Raw genomic sequence first — 10,257 nt, 5'->3', positions numbered from 1 at the left:
TTTTTTTCCTGAAAGTCTCCTCTCCAGAAGGCAGTGCTTCCAGGAATGGTCGCACACTGTCAGCTCATTTATGCTGCCACCTCGTTCCCAGAAGAGCATCTGTGGATTTTTGGAGAGAATGCTATACTTCTGGGAATGGTGCCCAGAACATGCAAGCCTCCGTGTCATTTTAGAAAGTAGAGAGGGGCAATACAATCTTCATTTGCTGCAATCTTTTATGGGCAGTCATCAGTCCCCCGGCTAACAGCTGCAATATCCATATCTTCTTATTTGTGGATTTCGAAAACAGACAGGCTTTTCCCACAGTGTGAGTGTGGGATTTTCTGCCCTTTCTTCTCCTTCAAGCCTACCCTTTCCCGTTCTCTTTTCACTCTCAAGGGGGTAACACAAGCATTAACGATGATGAAAGGGACTCCTAACATCCATGGGAAATATGTGAAAGTCAAGTGAAGTTATCATTTCCCCTCAACTCAAAGGAACACCTAAAAGTATTAGAAGATTTTACAGGTATGTTGTATATCTTATTCAAGTTTAAGCCTTACAGATACCAAATCGTTAGTGTAATATTTGGGTATTTTTTTGAGTTCATTTATTTATTTTGAGGGAGAGAGAGAGAGAATCCCAATCAGCATGGAGCCCAATGTGGGGTCGAATCCACGAACCACAAGATCACGAACTGAGTGGAAGTCAAGAGTTGGACGCTTAACCAGCTGAGCCACTCAGGTGACCCTGAGTATTTATTTTAATGCACATTAGAAAAATATAGTTAACAACCCCGTTTAATATTTAATAAATGTTTTACTGCTTTAGCCTGGAGCTAAAGTAAATAGTGACGTGGTCATCTGCTTTAGTATGACTCAGTGCTCAGAAAGTCCAGAAAAGGTTAATTAACCTCTTAAAATGAAATGTTTTACCATTATGGTTTGTCAGCATGAATAGTAGGATGATATAAGTTGGAGGCATGGGTTTTCATATACTGATAACATATAGTATCTTAGTTTTTTTTATGAGTATTGTGACTACATTTCAAGAAGTTAATATTAAGCCTCCCAATTATGCATAAATGAAATAAAGTTAAGTGTGAATGGGAATAGGTTTTGTACCGTTTGTGCGCGTGCGTGTGTGTGTGTGTGTGTGTGTGTGTATGGTTTTTTCTCTATTGAACCTATTTCATATCAGTGGTTGAAAGAAGAGAATGTTAATACATAGAAGTAAAAGTTACTTAACTATGATATGAGGAGTCAAGAAGTTACTATGATTAACGTTATCAAAATAATTTCAGGTACATAGCATTGACATTAAATTTTAGCTATAACTGCTATTACTAATACACTGTTAATATTGTTAGGTTTGACTGTGATAAAACCTGTGCATGTCCTCAGAGAGAGAAACAGATTAATATCCTTAAAATTCTGTTCATTTTGTAGAAGCAACAGCTGCAAAGGAAATACTGAGGGTATGATAAAATATTTACAATGTAGATTTTTATGAAACTGTAAATAAGAACAAACTATTTCCTTTAAGTTTAAGAGAGGCTCCCCAATTCTGATGCGATATGCTCTGACCTCAAGCAGCATTGTGAAACTTCCAAAGAGTAAGCAATGTGGAAAGATGTCCAAGCATTTTAGAAACTTGTTAACACTCTAATTGGATAGAAATGCTGATATTTTCAAATACTCATTTATCATGTTTTATTTCCTTGCAAAAGCTTATCATTACTGGCGTGATTTGTAAATAAACTTATCATATCTGCTGCCAAAATAGTTTAGAATAATAAGCAGGGACAAGCAAAGGAACTGGTAAGTTGCTTCTGTCAAAGAACACAGTTCATTGTAAAATTACAGAGACAGCTAAAATCTTAAGGCAATAAATACTATCACAACTAGAATAAAATCTATTCACTCTAAATGCATTAATCCTCTGGCGTGATTTTTAGTTAGTATTCAGTGTAGTATAAATTAGTTAAATCCTGTGACCATGGAGATCTTAAGTTGTGACAGTTTTGCCCAGTCAGGACAACTGGACTAGAGATTTTAGAACTTATTTAATAAATTTGTGACATAATCTGAAAGTGATTTATTGGCACGAGCACAAAGAGCACTCCAGTCATAAAAAAGGCATAAAAAAGAATGTATTCCACATAGTTAGATTCTATCACAGGAAAGTAATATTCCATATCCTACACCAACAACCCTCTACTCCATGCCATCCAGGAAATGTGGAAGACTCAGGAGACATATAAAAGCAAAAACACCCTATTACTATAAAGAGAGGCCACTAAACTCTTGAAATGTTTTCTAAAATTTGTCTAGAATTGTGAAATTACAACAATTAAGGTTTTTAGTTTTACTAACATCCACTTTTTTTTCTGAAAGCCTTCCCTTTTCTATTGAGGCAAAAGAACAACTTTGGTGTGTTTTTGTTTTTGTTTTTTTTGTGGTTAAAACCTTTAATATGTGACATTGTCTGCATCAGTAGGACTGCGTTTGTCTATTAGAATATTTTGCAGATCTATCAGCCCTGTGGAACAGCCTTAATTTAATGTCTTATAAAATCCATTTATATCAGTATTCCACATTCAAGACAGACTGAACTCATTGATGGCAAAATTGGAGCATCAGCCATCAAGCCTTGACCATGGTATGTTATATTATTTTATGTGTTGGGACGACTTAGTTATAAGTACTTCGTGTTGAACAGTATTTTGAACATTCCAAAAAACGTTGTTGGTGAATGGCCAAAGTAAAAGGTCTTCACATATAACTTCCCAAATTGGAAAGCACTTTCCAAATTGGAAAGTATTATCACTAAGAAATACTTTTGTCTCCAGTTGCTGCAAACATCACCAGATTCCTTGACACATTCAGAAGAAGGCAATTTGGGGAACAGCTCAGATGGCCTCTTGAAGCAGAAGTTTGTTATTCAAAGCTGCTGATCTCATTTTAATTAACAATGAACACTCAGTCAGAATTTATCACAAACAGCAGCTAAATAAGTGTTCTAGTTTCCAAATATGTATATATTTCAGTTGGGGTTCTCAGAATTGATTAACATAAAAAGGTTTATAGCTTATCTTGTTAACGTAAACTTCAGCTTAATTAAATTTGAAGGATCTAAAACTTGATTACTGGGTAGTAATAGACGTTTTCTTTCTAATTCTGGAAGAGCTAGTTTTTAAGTGTGCAACTGTTACATTGATTCATTTAATGACGATTTTTGTTGATCTTTAACATTTAATGATATTTTGGTATAATGGCGTTAATTATTATAATAGTGATAAAAGCACGCATAATTCATTTTTAGGCAAAGAATGTATATAAAATACTAAGTAAATAACAGTATAGCTGGTAAACAATTAGAGCAAAAAAAAAAAAAAACAGGTGTTGTATGTAACGTGACAATTTGGTAAACTATCCTAAACCAAAAAATAGAAAGATAAATCTTTCTTGATGTTTAACCCACATGAAAATAATGACTGAATGATCATGATGGAAAATCTGCCATCCTGTCTGTCAAGTGCATAAAGAATCTGCTTAACTAAATTCACACAGGCTTACTCAAATGCTTGTTTGACAGAATCGTTTGTGAGAAAGATCAGTTTTCTGGATCAAATTGGAAATCCCGTAAATCCTTGATTCTCATTTGTTAGAGATTTTATTACATTTAGTTTACAAAGAAGTTATCAGTATTAGAGTTGGTATAATAAATGTCTTGCTATTGATGATAAAAATATGCACAACATTTTTTTCAAAATGAATTTGATTTATAACCCTTATGCCATTGGGGAGATATAACTGTATAATGTGGAAAGAAAATAAATATATTGATCAGAGTACCTGAAAAACTTTGCTTAGACATTTACAAATGTTTCCAGGCCTTAGAAACAGTTGTTTCAAGAATTTGAGATCATGATAAGTGACTTGCCACATGTGATTACTGGACAGATTTCATTAGTCAACCTACCCACCCAACCTACACACCACACTTGGCATCAAACGTTAGGACAGGCTGTGACAATAAAAGTGACATTCAAGAGCATAGCTACTTCTTGGCACAGCCAGCCATAATCTTGGTGCTTGAATAAAGAGAGAACAGTTGAATACATCAACTACGTCCCTTGGGAAAAGAACACTACCCAGAGAAACACTTAACAGCGAAAAATGCGTATGAAGAAATGTATTATCAATATTTGAAAGAAGAGAAATATCTACAGGACCAGGTGGTCAATCTTCACTTGCTACAGTTATCTAGCATTATCTGATTATTGGTTCCATAACCAACAATAACCCTAAGATAGTAACCCTAGTCATTCAAGATTATTTCACCTCTTTTCCTCTAGATAAACACTCAGAGGCAATATTTCATGTCTCAAACATTTGTCCCAAGGACAGATTGTTGGCTCTGCAGACTTTACAGGAGTATTCTGATTTTCAATAAGTTCGTCTTATAAGGATGAAAAAAGAGACATGATTCTGGGTTTTCAGCTTAGGAAATTCAGACATCCAAGTACTTATGTGCTCCAAAATCTGGTCACACATTAGTTTTCTTTTCTTTTCTTTTCTTTTCTTTTCTTTTCTTTTCTTTTCTTTTCTTTTCTTTTCTTTTTTCTTTCTTTTCTTTTCTTTTCTTTTCTTTTCTTTTCTTTTCTTTTCTTTTCTTTTTCTTTGATACTATGATCCCAAGTTAATTAAGTCTCATCACACTTGCTTGGACATCAGTGATTTAGCAGTATCATGCTATAATTCCTTTTGGTAAGATTTGCCTATACATGACTCACAGGGCATAAACATCTTCAATTCTGGAATATTAGAGCCAAAAGAGACCTTATGAATCATTTAATTCAATTTGTTCATTTTAGGGCAGTGAACTTACAATTCGAACAATTTCGGTACTTTTTTTTTTTTTTGCTTTTTTAAAAACTTAAATATTGTAAGAATCAGTTGGTACTATAGCTAGCTCTAAAACTCAGGTGCCTCAATTCCCAAACAAGTGGTTGCCCACCGTCAAAGGGTTTCTCATATTCCTGAATTTAGTGTTTATTTATGTCAAAAACCTGGCTTTGCATTTTGTTATGTAACTAGTTAGGGGTGATAGCATTATGTTGAAGTCACTCCTTTAAAGGTTTTGAACATTAGCGAAAGAGGCACTTAAGTGATTGGTGGATTGAAAAGATTCAGGTTGGTGTGTGTCTTCGGAAAGCTAACTATAAATATCCAGGCCTTTACTAAGTACCAGATATGGTGATAAGTGCTTGACATAGGAGAGCCTAAGCAGTAGCCAACAGTAGTGATACGAAGGTGAAGAAGGGGCATGTGCTCAGTGATCACTGGGCCAGACATTATATATCTGCCAGACAATACTTTATAAGGTCAACTAAAATATAACCAAAGCTACTCATGAATTAAAATATCAAAAGCTACCATATTTTGAAGTGAATACTGTATGTTAACCACTTTATAAATAAGTTCCTTTGATTTCCATAAAAACACCTCTGCTTTTTTGCCCCAGAAAGCAATTGTACATAAGAAAAATAAGGCTCAGACATTTTGACTGTGGTCTACCAACCAAGCTTGGTTCCTCAGCAATATGCTCACATGTGCATATACTCTCAACATTCATTTATCTTCATGATTGTCAAACTCATTAGCTTATTTTCTTCACGATGTTTCAGCACACGATATTCCCTCTGCTTAGAATATTGTTCCGGACATCCTTTTCATTGTTCGGCCATCTATTTGTCTCACTAGACTAAGAACACCATAGATTTGGAAAGATCTTTCACATTTGTATCAGAATTTAGCATAGTATTGAACATAGATGAAGTACTCTCAATGACTTTTTTTAACACAAATAACATTCTTTCACCTCTAGAGCTGATGAATACTCTAGTGAACAATTAATAACATCTATCTGGATGTTTCTAATTATATTCAGCTGTGTTCAGTCATTTAGAAAGAATTGTTTCACAAAAAATTAACACTGATGTTGTTAAACGGTCCCATCTGTATTCTGGACCTTGTGTATTATTAGTTACCTCTGACCATAGTTATAAAATAGAATTCTACTTTGTGATAGCTCTGTATCAGTCAGTGTTTTCCACAGAAACAGAACCAATGGGACACATACATATCCATAATAACAGATATACTTTCAGGAATTGGCTCATGTGATTGTATGGGTTGGCATTTGTGCCAGCTAGAAACTCAGGCAAGAGTTAACATTGCAGTCTTGACTCAAAAATCCATAGCGCAATCCAGTAGAGTAGAAACTCAGGATTTCTATGTGAAGTTTTGAGGCAAGATTCTGTCTTCTCTGGAAAACTCAACTTTGCTCTTAAGGCTTTCAACTGATTGGATGAAACACACATTATGGAGTGTAATCTCCTTTATTCAAAGTCTACTGATTGTAGACGTTAATTACATCTACAAAACAACTTCACAGAAATGTCTAGGCTAGTATTTGATCAATAACAAGACAATATAGCCTAGTCAAGTTGACACATAAAGTTTAACTATCCCAAGCACCACAAATACTGGCTAAAATTAGTACTTTAACAACAGCGCAGACATGAAGCTTCCAGAATATCTCTCTATGCACTGTGTAAACCCTCGCTAAGTCTAAGTGGAGATGGTTGAAGATGGTTTGAGGTTTCATTAAAACCTCTGCCCACTAGCGACCCACCAGCACTGATGACTGTGTGTGAATATGCCACAATCTGAGCTATAAGAAATCTGGTAAATCTTGGCCACCAGTCTCTGTCTACAATCAGCTCTAGAGGGTCCTTGAAATCAGCACTATCTTCAGAGCATTAGTATTTGCGTAAGGGTATGACCTGTGATAGAGAGATACTGGATACTTTTTCTATATCAAAATAACTGAAGAAGACATGTGATTGCTAAAATCGATGGTTGAAATGAGAAAGAAGGAAACTCCGAAATCTGTTGAGAAATCTACGTTCAGGAAGTTTTTGCCTGGAATTGCCCTGTGAAATTAATATAGTTTCCAAAGTATTCTTGATCTTTGGAAAAGTGGTTGTCATTGTTGAGTTATGCCCAAGACCTAAGGCTCTGGTGTATTTCTAATTCAGTTTTCAATTTCAAACACAATGCTTAGGGCATAAGCATAGCACTTAAGCAGTGATTTCTTGTGAACAAATCCTGAATTTGCCACTTCGAGGACAGTCATGATGATGCATTATCTGCTGTTATGAAATGCGATACGATTTATGAAAAAAGTCATTCTTTATATGCAGAAAACTCAGGGTGGATGGGCTCTATACTGGCCACCCTCTGCATCCCTACCTTAAAAACAAGTCTAAGTAATATGTCAGAGAGTAATCGCTCAACCTGCTAAGCCCATTTCCCACAAGTCTTGTACTATCAGAACCTAAATGGATATGTTATAATAGCTGAAATCTGTGCCAGCATGAGTTATAGACTTTTATGGAAGTATTCACTAAATAAACATTTCCAGAAAAACCCTACATATATGTTGATATACATAAGACTTAAGGATTAGCGTAGGATCACAACAGAAGTTTATAAAGTAATTAGCACAAGTGAAGTAGAGCTATAAAGAGAGTCTCAGAACTTCTTACCTTTCTTAACTGAGTTAAGAAAGTTTCTTTGACCTGATCTGAATTTAACTTTTACTTAGAAAGCATTTGATATCTCAATTCAAACGACTATTATTTTTTTACTAAGAAACCAATGTTTTAAGGCAAATGCAATAGTAACATGCAACCAGAAGTTTCTCTTCACTGCCATGAAGGAATGATGACTCAAAAGTCAGTAGCTGTTTGACATTCTCAGTGGCATCTCCATGCTGGCAGATTTGAACTTACTGAATGTCTGTTTTTAGTATGCTAGTAGGAGGAAACCTCTTTTTTTAGAGTGATCTGTTTTGTTTATTTTCAATATGGAATGAAAACAACATATGGGTTCTAGCAAAACAGTTGATGGACTTTTTTTTCCCCCAAAATGATTTAAATGAACTATTTTTACTCCACAGGGTCAGTTCAAATTTCAGAAAAGAGATCATTTTCGGATTTCTGTCAAAAGCACAGGTTTTGAACTGGATGACACCTTCTGCCCCACTCATGATTTTTCCAGGAGGTAATAAAGAGCTTATTGGTAGTTTCATCAGAAGATCCAACTTGAAGAACCCTCTACGTTTTTTTCTTCTTGCAGTGATTGGGATATCAAGGTTAGCCCAGAATTTTGCATGAATAAAAAGAAAATCTTCTTGTAGGAGTGGTTATTATTTGGACTGTTATTTTATCACTACCCTTGGAAGCTGTCAGTGGTGCCTTCAGTTACCCAGTCTTTTAATTTTTTTCTTCAAGAGTCAATTAGCAAGGAGAGTGGACCATTCTCCCCATTGAGCATAGATACTTTTTCTTGCTTTTTCTTGAAAGGCAGGGTAATGGAGACTTAGTATGTATGTTTCCTTGAAATTCCCTTTATACACATTTTCCATGTTGTAGTGAAAATGAACTATACATATATGACACTGAGCCTCACTTACTTATTTATTATTTCTTTGTTTGTTTGCTTCTGCAATTTCAGATTACCAATTTGAATTACACATGTTGGGCTTGCTAGTATTGACCACTTGCCTCGGGGAATTATTGTTGAAAGACAATTTAAAACATTTGATTCTGAAGAGCATAGCCTCTTAGGATAACAAACATTTTATACATCAACATATTTTTGAATTTTAGAGTACTATAGCAACACATCCAAGACCAAGCTTTCTTAAAATCATGCTGATGTTTGACTCATGAAATACTATTTGTTGTGTAAGATCTGTATGGAGAAAACAGATTGTTTCTTCTTCCACTTTTATTGTGTACTTGTTAATCTATTTCTAAAGGTATTATGCTAATTATAACGCTACTCTTCACATTCAGAATCCGAATTGCTCATTTTCAAGTTTTCCTTTTTTTCAAATTGTAATCTGTTAATTACTTGTTTAATGGAGTGTGTAATTACCTACTTTAAGTTAGGAAACTGTTTCCATTTCAAAGAGAGAAACCTATTTTATAAATGAAAGAATATAAATGCAATCCTTTTTGATACAGAATATAACTCTTTACTTCCCTTAATGGTTCTAAGTGAGAAAATGAGATTGAAAAACAACTCATTATATTTTCTCTTTATGTCTTTGTGCATACCACATCAAACATAGGTGAAATTTATGACAAAGGTAACAGTTGTCATTTAGCTACACTTTGCAGAGTAATTTTACTCTCCACTCATGCCATGTAAATGACTAATCGCCAGAGTAGAAGGAAAACCAAGTTAGTAATGTGATACGCTTTTGAAAGTACTTTCTTTTTTTTTTTTCAAATACTAAGTCAGAGGAACAAACTGAGTCATAAAATAGATTCAGTGAGGGAACAAGATATAAGAGAAGTAGAACAACTTAGGAAATACAACAATAAGTAATGTTAAGTTATGGGCTTATACATGACTTATATGGTTTGCACGAATGATTTATTTATTTATTTATTTTTTCTAAGCAACAACAAGTATAAGGAATAGCCAGAGTGCTCTTATGTCACCTCTGAAGGAACTGAGCCTTATAGAGTTTAAGTAAAATTGGCTATTGTCACTGAAGCAGCAGTAGTTTTCATACTATAAGTCGTTGCTTCTAAACAAATTGCTAGCTACTATCATGGAAATAACTGGATTTATATACTCTTACGAAATGAAAAAAGAATGGACTTTCATAATATGCTGATAATGAACATTTATTTGCTTGATGGTCCATGTCGGGAGTTGGAAATTGATCAGAAGAGCTCATGATAACAAAATCTCCATATCATATGAGAAAAGAAGCAATAAACCAGTCCCCACCTTGCTGAAAACGTTTGTAATACAAAAATATGTAATACTGGGACCTACATGAATGCCTTGAGAAACTAGTGGCTAGATAGAGTTATATCAGCAAAAACAAAACAAAACACCACAGAAGTCAATTAAGGGACTTCAAATTTTCTGTTTCCGTAATAGCAAGAAAAAGATTTTAAAAAGTAAGAAAAAAATGGCAAAAATCAACTTCTTCTGTCTGCTAGAAATTAGAAGGCTTCTAGGAAGATTGAGGAGGGGTTAATACAAGAAAAAAGGTGGGACTACTGCATGGCTCAGTCATTTGAATGTCCCACTTTTAATTTAAGCTCAGGTCATGATCTCATGGATTTGTGGGAGCTACACTGACAGTGCAGAGCCTGCTTGGGATTCTCTCTCTCACTCT

General features: G+C 34.7%; 1 long non-coding RNA gene across 1 annotated transcript; it reads left to right on the top strand.

Annotated features, from left to right (window-relative positions):
- The first annotated feature begins 214 nt into the window (after positions 1-214).
- LOC109499461 lies at positions 215-8,249 on the top strand. Its single transcript, XR_002741534.2, has 3 exons — positions 215-507; positions 2,569-2,640; positions 8,011-8,249. It is a non-coding gene; the product is annotated as an uncharacterized LOC109499461 (long non-coding RNA).
- Positions 8,250-10,257: the final 2,008 nt, after the last annotated feature.

Source organism: Felis catus, chromosome B1 (assembly GCF_018350175.1).
Source record: "Felis catus isolate Fca126 chromosome B1, F.catus_Fca126_mat1.0, whole genome shotgun sequence".
In the NCBI taxonomy this organism is placed as follows: Eukaryota; Metazoa; Chordata; class Mammalia; order Carnivora; family Felidae; genus Felis; species Felis catus.
Note: the sequence above shows the minus strand (reverse complement) of the source record. Positions and strands in the feature narration are given on the sequence as shown.